The 12,595-nt window shown below is 40.7% G+C and overlaps 1 long non-coding RNA gene across 2 annotated transcripts in view; it reads right to left on the bottom strand.

Moving 5' to 3' along the window:
- The window catches only part of LOC143905847 (uncharacterized), a 122,740-nt gene that overhangs the window by 109,715 nt on the left and 430 nt on the right, over positions 1–12,595 (bottom strand). The window lies entirely within an intron of this gene.

Raw genomic sequence — 12,595 nt, forward strand, 5'->3', positions numbered from 1 at the left:
TTAATAATTATTGATATCAATGACAAATGGGCTTAGAGCTGTGACAGAATATTCGTGTCGATAATATATAAATTTTTTTACTTATTCAAATACTGAAGTGATAATTTTCGCAATAAATTCTTTAAATTCTCTACAGTGCCATATACTTTAATTATAAGGATGCTGATTAGCATCGATTAGTTAAATCGATTATCGATTTAAAAGTATATATGTGGATTTACTGTTCCAGCAAAACTAGAACTGTGTTTCAAGACTGGAAAATATTCGACGCGCAGTTCACTGAGTTGGAATAAGTATATAAAAATTCACTTAGAAATATTATTGACGCAAAATATTATTGACATCTTATCACAGGTCTAAGCCCCTTTGTCATTCATGAGAGAACCTTCTTGTATTTTTTATAAAAATTCTTCTTCGTCAATAATTCGTAGCAGACTTTTTCACATATCTAACGACGATAAAGAATTTCTTACTGAAACGCGTCGCAATATATGTTCTCGCGAAAAGTGCATTTGATAAAGGGAAAGCATTTAGTTCATAGATATGTAGGGGTAGAGAGACATCTGCCAAAAGAGATAAATTCAGACGTATGCGAATCCGGTTAGCAGCGCGAATCAGCAGGGTGCATAAGCGGACAAAGAGCGCGGAAGGGCATAGCGTAATGCGATAGAAGCAGCATCACAGGACACACAGGTATGTATGTGCAGGAAAGCGACAGTATACGATAAGAGGTCGCGGAAACAGCGGGGAGTGATAGAGAACGGCGAGAACGATGAATTCGAAGTGCGAGCGCGCGATGTGAAGGGACAAAAAAATGGGATAGAGCGCGCAAGAAGGATCGACATGCGATGGAGGGATCGGGCGAGGACAAGAAAACCCCCGGCTCTCTTATATCTATATACGCAGACCCGTGAAAAATGGGACAGGGTTCCGCGATAGCCGCTGTTTTTAACCACACCCGATAGAGAAAATTTTCATCGTAAAACGACTCGCGTTTGTAAGAAAAAAAAAAGGAAGTAAAATCTTATTAAGAATATAAAGTTAATTACGAAGTTTCGCGAGTGTTCTCGTAGATCGTGCTCAAGGCGCGTATTCCCTACTTAAGATGTTGGCGGCTAAAGGAGGAAAATTTAATGCCTCAAATTTAACTCGGTGACATCGACAAAAAATTAAGTAGACGGAAACCGAATTCGCCTTTACGTAGCATCAATAAATCTCATCACGTAGGCGGTTTAGTCTGACGGGCGAGGTATATACTTTCCTCCGCTTGTATTTCGCATCACGATTCTCTCATCCTCTCATGCTGGGTACTCTATAATTAATTTTATCATCTAACTTTGGCATATGGACGCGCCGAATATGCTCACACTCTTCGAATTAAACTCTTAGATTTTTTTCGTGGAAGAGATTGAGATACTATCAAAAATATTAAAGTTCAAGATTCTAGGTTATCGTGTATAATTTGTAATACACGGATAGCTAACATTTTTTTGCAGCGAGAGCTATAATTTAACAATAGTAGCAAAATTTTGTGTTAAGTTTTGCTATTATTGTTCAATTATAGCTCTTGCTGCAAAAAATGTTAGCTATCCCTATTTTGCAACTAAATTTGCTATAGTAGCTGATCCTTTTTTTTCCGTATACCTTTGATATTTTATAAATTTTCGATATTGAATTAGAATCATTCAAAAACGTAATGCGGTATATTTTAATACAACGTGAAAAAAAAGTTTTTTAAAATTGGTTTCGATTACCTAGCGCAATGATTCTATTTCTGTTTTGGTATTCCCCAATGATTGATCCCCTTCGCGATTTTTCTGGCTCGCACCTTAATCCGATCCTGTGTACGTGCGATAGAACATATATCCTCGCAACCGAACATTGAAAAATTGCAGTCGTCAATCTGCAGCCGTGTGAATTTTTCGAAAGAAATCAAACGTCGTCCGTGGCAGACTGACTCGTGCAACGCGAGCAGAATACTAATTCCAAATGAAACAACCACTCTAAACTGATACCATTCGGACTACTGATTTTCTGAATATTGAAGCAATCAATAGAATGCAAATACTCCAACGCGGAGGAAAGCGAGATGACGAAATCGAGCGAATTTGTGGGATATACTATACTACTACTACTTAGCGCTTGAGAAATCGCGAGAGCGTATCGACACCGATCGCATTAGTGATTTCTGTTTAACATCGATTCCGTTCCGACGACGTTAAGCGATCCTTTGTGTAATTTCCGCAAATTGGCATTAAGCGACTCCTGCTAATCCACGAAAATACTTTCCGCGCGGGCCCGCGGGGCACGTTTTTGACGGATGACAAATCACGGTGCGTCCCGGAACTAATCGCCGGCTGCTGAATTCTAATGGGATCAGATTAATTATGACATTTAGCGTCTTGTTCGCGTCCGGGAGAATACGGAGATGGAGAAAGAAAGCCAGGCGGGTTGGTGGATGGCGTCCCGGTTTCAGGCGGGCCTGTCTTTCTTGGGCGAAACGTAGTCCGTGCCGGTGACGAATGTAAGGCAAATAAGATAGGCGGAAGGAGAGAATGGTGGAAGTTTAATGCCCGGGTCCTTGGCAGTCGAAATAAATTAAACACGGTCTTACACCACTCGGTTCTGCTTTGCTCGGTACTTTGGCTGGCGGTGGTTGGTGTGCCTTAGGTATCCCGAATTTCGTCTTCGTCTCTGTGGATATTTATTTAACATCCCTCGTCCCGGCGCCTCTCCTTTCGCCAGCGTCTTCGCTTCTCTCGTAGCTTCCGACGCCTTTGTAAATTAATAAGAGCGGACAAACACGCAAAGGAAGAAAAGGCGAGATGAGGCTCGTTCCCTCGCCGCGGACTTTCGCACACAAGAATTAATAAGAAAAACGAAGCTAAGCGCGCGTCTTCTCTCACTCGTAAGAAAAAAAAAGCATGTGCAAACATCTCGCGGAGGTGCGACCTTTAAGGTCACCTTCATTTATTCACAGCTGAGCTCCAAGCCGTCGGCGTCGTCGCGCCGCGCCGCACCGGAAAAGAGAATTTCGTCCTTGCTCACGCTCGAAAAGGGAATCCACTAATGAATATTAGCTATCATGGTTGCGGTTCGAATATATTTGCGAAAATTCCCAAGGAGCACCCAAGAAGCGCCAAGGCTACAGTAACGCGGACTAAATCTAGCAAGAGACGTCATAAGCAAATAATTTTTTTATAGCGAATTACAGCGTTTACGTATGTATATTCGTAACGTCAGAATTTTTCTCCTAACCCACGCGGAAACTTCTCCGTCCTTCTTCGTACTCCTCCTAACTTCTCTGTACGCTAAAAGAGTTAAATCTGGTATTCTCCTTCGCCCGCAATTTCCCGAGCGCGAATTGAGGATTTCGAAACGTTACTCGGGGTTGCGCGCGTTACTCGAACTGTATGATTAAATTCCCAAAAGCTGTAGGGCAGGGGTGCCTCCGACGCCGACGATTCAACGTCTCTTCTCGGAGATGCAGACACGCAGCAGATACGACACGTAGAGGAGGCTCTGTGAGTGGATGGCTGCTGCTCGTATAGGTGTAAAAGCAGCCTTGAAGATGCGCTAAACGTAACTACCCTAATCCCCGAGAAGTCGATGCGTTGTCGGGGTTAACGAAGCGCCTCATACAACGGATGCCCTAAATCAAGTTAGCTACCGGTTCCCGTATAATTTCTCAATTTCGTCATTAGGGCAAGATCGCGGCGCGCCACTTCGGATCGTTGTCTAATCAAGCTAGTATCCAAACCCTGCCTGCGAATCATCAGGATAAAATAATTACGCGACCCGATATGAGAGTCCGTAGTCGCGTCATTACGGAAGCTGGACGAATTAACGGAAAAGTTGGCAGCGGATTTAATGAAACGCGATATGTGCATCCCACTATCCCGCTCTATGTTGATTGCAAATTCGTAAGAGGGAATTTGCTTGAAGAAAATCACAAAATTTCCTCGAGCGTATAATTGAAACAAACTACCGCGAACTAAATAGACGATTGGAAATGTAGAACCAGAGTGCTAGCCGCAATGTGTACCGTCAGGATACATGTTACTCCTTACACGTAGCCGCGAATACGTGCAAAGCATAGGGAGAGAAACGCTCGACGACAAATATTTAAACGCATGCAGAAGCAATGGTTACACGATGACAAGCGAGGTGTAGTCTTGACGCGTGATTGCAGTAGTTCAGAGTCAATGTCTGTGTATACAATGTGCGGGCAGAGATGATATTTTTAAAGGATATATTGAGATCGCTCGCAAATTGAGATTAGCATACAAAGGTCCATAGAATGCGAATGATAATCCATGATAATTAATTACGCGTGTCCGTGCGCTGCTTTCAGAAGGAACAATATATTATTATATTTAAGATACCAAAAGTGTTTATTCTAATATGTACCTTTAATATCTTAAATTAATAAATATCTATATATTGGTATAACCGAGGGTATAACTAAAATTGATAAATACTTAAATTATAAAAATTTATAAATATAAAAAATATTTATCAATTCTTGTTAAAATGAGATAATACCTACTATTTTATGCTGCATCATCATTCCCACGCTCTCTCATATCTATAATCATTTCATTACGGTGAAAATATTTTTTCGCGAAGGTCAAAGCACTGCCATCATCTGCGAAAATATAGAAAACGTATGTTGCGTATTTTGCGTGTAAATCTTGAATAGTTTCACAAGCGACGCAAACGAGATATAAATCTCTGATTTTTTTACAATGCCGTGGATTCTTGGGAGCAAGGTAGAATGAACCGTCGCGTACTTTTAATTTGATAGACTTTATTTAACTCGATTGCGAGCTATTATGCGTCTCGCATTGATGTCGGAATAAGCGAAAGTAATTAGCGAGAGAGATCTAAGTGGTATTTAAGCATCAATCAAGATCGATAGGTCATCAATAACGACATCTCTCATTCCGACAATAGTCAAATTCTCACGATAATAGCCCGAAAATTAGATTTGTCATTTAGACCGTTACTGGGTAATGTGGTTCTAGGAAGAAATCTCTCCGGAAAAATCCTCCCCGGAAATAAGTTCCCGGGAAAATCTCCCCGGAAAAAATCTCCCCCGGAAAAAATCCCCCCCCGGAAAAAATCTCTCCCGGAAGAAATTTCCCTCGAAAAAAATCTCCTCCAAAAAAAAATCTCCCCATCCAAAATTTCAGTACTACTGCAGTATTTCAAATTGAGATGGCATTTTTAAAGGCCGTTACACTAGACTGTGCGACTTTATTTGGTGCTTGTATACGTTATTATTCGAAACCGTCAACTGATTGTACTGTGTTTACTCATCGTCAGCAATATCACCTCGAATAACAGTAATCAGTTTCAAGTTGTGAACCCATATAGCACCTTGTCTCGCGTAGAAAGTATATATGCGTGGAGGCAGTAGGTTCCGCCCCCCTGCGGGGGGCTCCACTATTGTTAAACTAGACACATAGTGTGCCCCCAAAGTACGTTCCGTCCAATTATTATTACTTCTTTACTCGAGATATTTTTGTTCGATACATTATTGTGTGAGATATTTGTGGACTGAAATATTTTTGAACTGAGACATTTTGGACTGAAATATTATAGATGAAATATTTTTGCTGAGATGTTTTGGGCTGAGATAAAATGAGGGGTCATCGGCACCTCGGTTTTTGCTGGGCACGGAAATTTTTTGCGGGGGAGATATTTTTCGGGGGAGAGGTTTTCCGGGAGAGATATTTTCCGGGGAACAAAACGTTGGATACGGGGTAATGTGATATAAATGAACTAAGACGATAATACGAAACAATGCAATTAAATCATTGAGATCTTTGTTTTTTCTCAAAGTATTCCTATCGAAGCATGAAATAACAGTACCGCAAAATAAAATTTTATAATATTTATATATAATATTTAAGTCTTTCTTTTCATTAAAGTAAAAATTCTCATTTGCTCAGACGTATTAGTTAATTACTCAATAACTATCTCAAACTTTGCACACAAAAAATGGTAGATTTCTCTCGTCAGTACAAGAATGGCTTTTGTCTACTTTACTTAATAGTTGTCAAAGAATAACTATTAACATCATGAGAGAAGTTACGTTTTTTCCTTTTAATTCATCGAATTTCTCTTCTACTTCAATGGCACTATACAGCTCAAGATCAAGCCATGGCCTTCTGAAGTTTGGCCTTCATCGAGGCCACTTCTAGTTTCTTAACAATTATTTTTTTAACGGGACAGGTTGTTAGCCTAGAGCCTCGAACCTCCAACCTTGGAGGACCAATCTTCAAATATAGAGAGCTCGTGGCAAGAGATACTGTCTCGGTATGTTGCCGAGAGGTGGCGATCGAATAAAAACCGACGGATTTTTGGTCGGATTTGAACCCGGATCTTCGGCTCATTAGAGCAGCGCACATCTTTCTGCGCCACTTCGATCACTACATGTTTCCATACGCGATACGATACTTTTGACTGGTACTGTATACACATACATGTATACGATGCACGTATACTTGTATACGAGAGAGAAAGACAGAGAAGGAGAGAGGAGAGCGCATTCGTTTTTACAGCTTAATTCCTTGATGACGAGCACGTAATAATCGCTCGTATTTCTCGCGCCGCGCTCTTTATTCATCGTTTCACAATCGTAAAAATTGCGGATGGTATTCATGCGTTGCAAATGAAGTAACAAGCGCGCTCCATCGGAAACCATTTAGGTATCGCTCGAACGACCGCACTTCTCTGAAATACCAAGAATAATAGTCCATCGAAAATCAATTACCGGCCCTTAGCGTTCTTTTCTACGCCGTTTAAAGAATCGCATTCATTATTCCCGCCGAAGGGATCGCGCGACGAAATTTGATGATCATTCAAATTCTCTCGGCATCATCGATCTTGAGAACGCTGTACCTAACTTCATTGAATTAAAATCTTTTCTGTGCAAATAAGAGAACAACTCTGATGTCGCAATCGTCGCTGAAAATTATAATGATAAACGCCAAGCAAATTATCCCCTACATTTACGTTTCTTTCACGCACCACTCCAATAACTTCGTAAAACTGATTGTGAGCTAGTTCCACGAGAATCTGCGTGTACCAAAAGTCATCGCCTACACGATGAATATGTCTCGTATACGATCCACCCCGAGAACTCGTATTTTGCTATTTATTGCCGATCCTCACGGCGACGCGTTTCTGCACGACGAGCAAGCTTTACAATCGCGGCTCTTCTCTCCCCTCCTCTCCCGTTGCTTTTCCTGTCCACGCACGTACGCGAAATGTCAATAAAGAAAAGACCGCACGATCTCGGCATGTGACTACGCGATTTAAGCGTTCCACGTCAATCCACGTGAGCCTTACGAGGCTATCTCCCGAAACAAGCTTCCGATAGTTCCGATACAACTGAGAACACTCGTCACGTCTTGGAATCCTTTCGCTGACACGTGTATATGTTTATGACTTATGCTTATGAAAGAGAGTCAGAGAGATGATAAAAGCGTTTTAAATCCCCCTGATTTCACAGATGACGTGTACTCGAGATCCATATAAATAAATTTCATATATAGTTGTATGAAATGTAAGATTATTTCATTGTATTATGCTCTTCGTCAACAAATAGCGGTTTTTTTCCAAATTACGTTTGAATATTATAACTGTCTTAGATCTTATCTGTTTTAAAACTGTAAGTTATAAAATTGTTATTCTTGTACTCTTCTTTTCAGAATTTGATGATTCTGTGCCATTTGCCGACGTTATAATTATAATTATACTATGTGTACTAAAGGGACCTCTCCAAATCCCCTATACATAAATAAATAAATGCATAACTCAAATATAACGTAATATGTATAATAGCTCCGTAAAATATTTGCCAATGCGATAGTGCCTCGCAATAATTTATCGGACGTTTCTTCGAAAATTATCCACTGGAAAATGAGGATTCTGATTGTGAGCTTACAAGCTTACGGAGAAATCTCAGCTTTTCAGTATGCTTCGATCGTTTCAAATCGCTACAACATTATAGTCCGAGAGCCCACCACAAAAATTTGGGTCCATCGCTTTTATAGATAAATTTACTTGCAAAAGGTAGTTTATAAGTCGTATTATCATAAACGATTGTCAGCCAAACTCGTACCCCCTGCGTTATGAGCAATAAAAATTTATTAACAATTGGATTTCTAAGCGATTTGGGTCCATCGCTTTTATGGACAAAACTTGTTTCATTCGAAAGGGCATTAAATTCCCTTTCAGAAAATACCAGGCTGATTTGCCCTGGCCCCTGCAAAACCTAGGCTGATCATGATTTTTGACTCAACGCGCGAGTCAGATCGAGCGTGGCGTTTGAAATGCGCGCCGTAAGCAAGGACAGAGCGTCACGCTTTTATTTATACTTTGGATACTATCTAATATTATAAATTTTTAAAGATCATAATTGTTGTTATTGTTATTATTTAACGTTTATGATATTATAATATTGTGTAGGGGTATAAATATTTTTGATTTTTTTATCATTCATATTATTATATTTTATATGTTAATTATATACTTTTATCATTTATCATAGTTAAAAATATCATATTTCCAGATAAAAAGTATGGAACTGTCAGAGAACGTAATGTAAATTGGAATTTTGTCGAATATTTCCAAGTTTTTTACATTTTTTTTATAATTAATTGAATTTTAACAAAATCATAGCAAATACTACAAAAAAATAAACTGTAAAAAATCGTCAAAAATCTGATGACTATTTAAAGTTTATTATGTAACTCGGCCACGGGTAATGATAAACTCGTAATTTTTCAATGAAATAAATGAGATACTACTAACACGTCAAATGAATTTTTGATATGCACATCAATGCTTTTTTTACAGTGTATAATAATATTAATATATATTTAAACAGTAAGATTAGATGTTCATACATCAATTTATAATAAAAATTCAGTGAAATGACTAAATTACAGTGCTAAACAGTATCTTTTATTGATAATTTTATTATTTTTTACATGTTATTTTTTTCCGTGTCGTATTTCTTCAGCGATTTTTACTAAAAAAATCCTAGTACGTGTTAATTGTTAATTTAATTGTTTATTTTTGTTTATTAATTGTTTATTTTTAATTGTACAGTTTGTAATAGGAATTTTTAATTAAGGTTAGACTAAATGAACATTTCTCACACGGTACAGTTACATTTATTGAAACAGTATAAAAAAATTCGGAATGAGATGTTTCAGAAATAAAATTATACAGTAAGAAAGTTACAAATAAAGTAAGATTAAAAGAAATGCTAATGATTTATTCATCGGAAAACTCATCTGAAGACTCGTCTTCTGATGAATTAATATCAAAATTAAGATCATCGGTCATCTCCTTTCCTACAATTACATTTGCGTCAATTACCGATTCGTCTGTTTGCGAATCGCAGCTAGCCAATTTTTCCAAAATGTCACTGATTGTGGAAGGCAAAGCTTCTCCGTTGAACCAAATCGGTTTCAAAATCTTTTTTTTGCTAGAATAATCTACGAACCATCCACAATCTTCAGGTCTTAATTTCGCGCAACGAGATTCAGTGGCACTTTGTCACATCGAATTGATGTAGATGGTTCGTAGCATTTTTTGTTTTAGTGATTTCCAGCAAGGAGGAATGAGCGTCGACTCAAATCCCGTTATTTTCGTCGCAAATTTTTTATCACGTTTGTTACCAGAAAACGTTTTGTCGAAGATTCGATATCGCGCTTTGTTGACGTTTGTACAATTCTTTATTTTATATATGAGACACGTAAATTCTTGAACGGCATCAATGATCTTGTCGTCAAATATATTCGAAGGATCGATTAGTGTGACTCGAAAGCATTTTTAAATTTAGGGTTTTTCTCAAATATATTAAAAGCAGTAGTTTTACCTTTACCGTAAAATGATGCCGAGTAATCGCAACCGGTAAAAGCGTGAAACGCAGGCAAACTGTTGCAAAGGCTTTGCCCACTTGGACATCTTTAAATTGGGCACTTATAACACCGAAGCAAAAATAAAATAAAAGCTGTAAAACACAAGAACAGAAGTGCATAACAACAAACATCAGATGGGCACACGCACACATGCGCGCACGTCCAACGCGCGACGCTCTGCATTTGTTTACGGCGCGCATTTCAAACGCCACGCTCGATCTGACTCGCGCGTTGAGTCAAAAATCATGATCAGTCTAGGTTTTGCAGGGGCCAGGGCAAATCAGCCGGGTATTTTCTGAAAGGGAATTTGATGCCCTTTCGAATGAAACAAGTTTCGTCCATAAAAGCGATGGATCCAAATCGCTTAGAAATCCAATTGTTAATAAATTCTTATTGCTCATAACGCAGGGGGTACGAGTTTGGCTGACAATCGTTTATGATAATACAACTTATAAACTACCTTTTGCAAGTAAATTTATCCATGGCATAAAAGCGATGGACCCAAATTTTTGCGGTGGGCTCTCGCACTATTAGGTACATTCTCGAGCCGAGATCCGAGATATCGGCGATCGCGATCACGCGCGGCAGGGCGGGGCGGGGCGCGGAGGATGATCAGCTGATTGTGATCACGTGCTGTCCGAGAATCCCGACCTACCCTTACCACGCGCGCGTTCCCTGACCTACCTCTATGCGTTTTCTTAATAAACGCGCTGCGCCATCTTCGAACCGTCATAACTCCATAGAAAATAATCGTAGAGACGTGAAAAACAAAAACAGATTGTCTCAAACATTTATCCTGTATATATCCATATTTGTTAAAAGTTATTCCATTACGATACGATTGATTTAATCGCATATTATACTTCGCAAATAAGAAAATTTCCAATAATATTGTATGAAAGATGATAATCCTTGAAATAATTGGAAATCTAATAAAAATTAATGTTTCGATGAAAAATAATATTCCACCGAGAGAGCAATTTTTATAGAAAATTCTTTATAAAATGTAATAAAGCTTCTTATGTGTCTCCATGTCGTTTTGCTCAATGTCTCTGTAATGTTCTTTCGAAAATTCGAACGCGGCCCGGCACAGGGAAATCATCTCGTCGATAAAAGTTTAAGGTGTCGAAATTGCGAAATATCATCGCGACTCTTAGGAATCCGTAATGTCGACGCGGGACTACAGTTCTGCTATCGCAGGTTTAATATTATAAGCTTGGATTATGGTCGACGAACTTTGTCGGCGAGCGCATTGCTCGCGGGGGAACCGGGGGAGGGAAGGGGAGGGGGGGAGTAAGATCTACCGAAGTTTTCGCGAAAAAGCTCATCGCGGCTCTCCTTCGCGCCGCGATTCACGAGATTACGGGAGAAGACCGCGGCGGCGAGTGCACAAAGAGGGGCCCGCGAGGGACGAGTCGAGTCGCAAACGAGCAGACGGCTCCGTCTGAGGAAACTCCTCGTCATCGCACGGAAGACAACACGGAGAAAATTACTCTCCCCCGGTCGCGTTGTTAGAAAAGTAATTAACGCATTCGCCCAGGGAGAGAGAGAGATGAGGAAAAGGGGCAGCCGAGCATACCGGTATGATGCCGGGAAGTTTGCTAATTTCGCGCACTCGGCAGTGCGTAATCAAACGGGTACCGAGTATCGATCGCCGTGTATCCCTAGGGGCGAAGCAAAACGCTAAATAATTCAGCATCGGAGGTACGACCGTCATTTCGCGAGATAGAGAGGAATTCCCGTTGCCTCCTGGACACCCTGGTTCACCCTCTCCCTCCAGTCTCCTCCCCATTTCGGACCCCCGCCAACGATTCGATAACATAATCGCGGCGGACGAAACGTTCCGCGCGCAAAAACGTGGGACCAAGCCGGAACCAGAATCTGGAGCCGGAGGCTGCGCGCGGACAGTATACCGCGTGAAGGGCGAGAGGGGGAGCAGGGGGGGGGAAGAAAGGACAGGGAACTGTAGGAATTATATGCGCCGGCATCAACGGGATTTCGATGCGAGCGGCTAAGTGAAATAGCCGAGTTAATTACGGCGCCGCTCTAATCGAGTTCTTTATGCTATTAATTTTTGGTATAATACGAAGGATATAATGTGGAAATAAAGTGCCCCTCTCTCGGGGGAGACGACGCGACGACGGCTATCGCGTCGCGCGTATTTGCGATACCGGCGCGGGATCTGACTTTGAAAAGTTCGAGATAATAAATTTTCTCCGGCAAGGGCGAGGGGGGAGAATTCAGGTCGCGAGATTTTCGCAAAATTCGCCGGATTCTTACTCCGACCTCCGACTCTCGGAGATGTATAGGCGGCCTCGCCGGCGTCTCTCTAATTTATTCACGCGGTAAACGCGCGCGATGATTAATTTAACGACCTCGCTTTAGACACGCGATATCGCACGCAATAGCAAAAGCGATAATTCCACGGAGTTTGAAGGGCACGTGCCCCTGTCGAGAAACTTGGCGAGACAAATTGGCGCGGATTCCCGAAGATACTGGAGAACATCCACGGGGATGCCCTCATAATCCCCAAATAACTCGCATTTCGTTGTAAATTAAGTCACAAAGGATTCCGCCCTTTTATCCCCCTAATTCCGGATTCATTAATCGTCGAGTGTCTAAAGTGCGCGCGCACGCGCGCGCGCTCGCTC

The sequence above is a fragment of the Temnothorax americanus genome, unplaced genomic scaffold, assembly GCF_048541705.1.
Source record: "Temnothorax americanus isolate GAGA-0224 unplaced genomic scaffold, ASM4854170v1 Scaffold68, whole genome shotgun sequence".
NCBI lineage: Eukaryota > Metazoa > Arthropoda > Insecta > Hymenoptera > Formicidae > Temnothorax > Temnothorax americanus.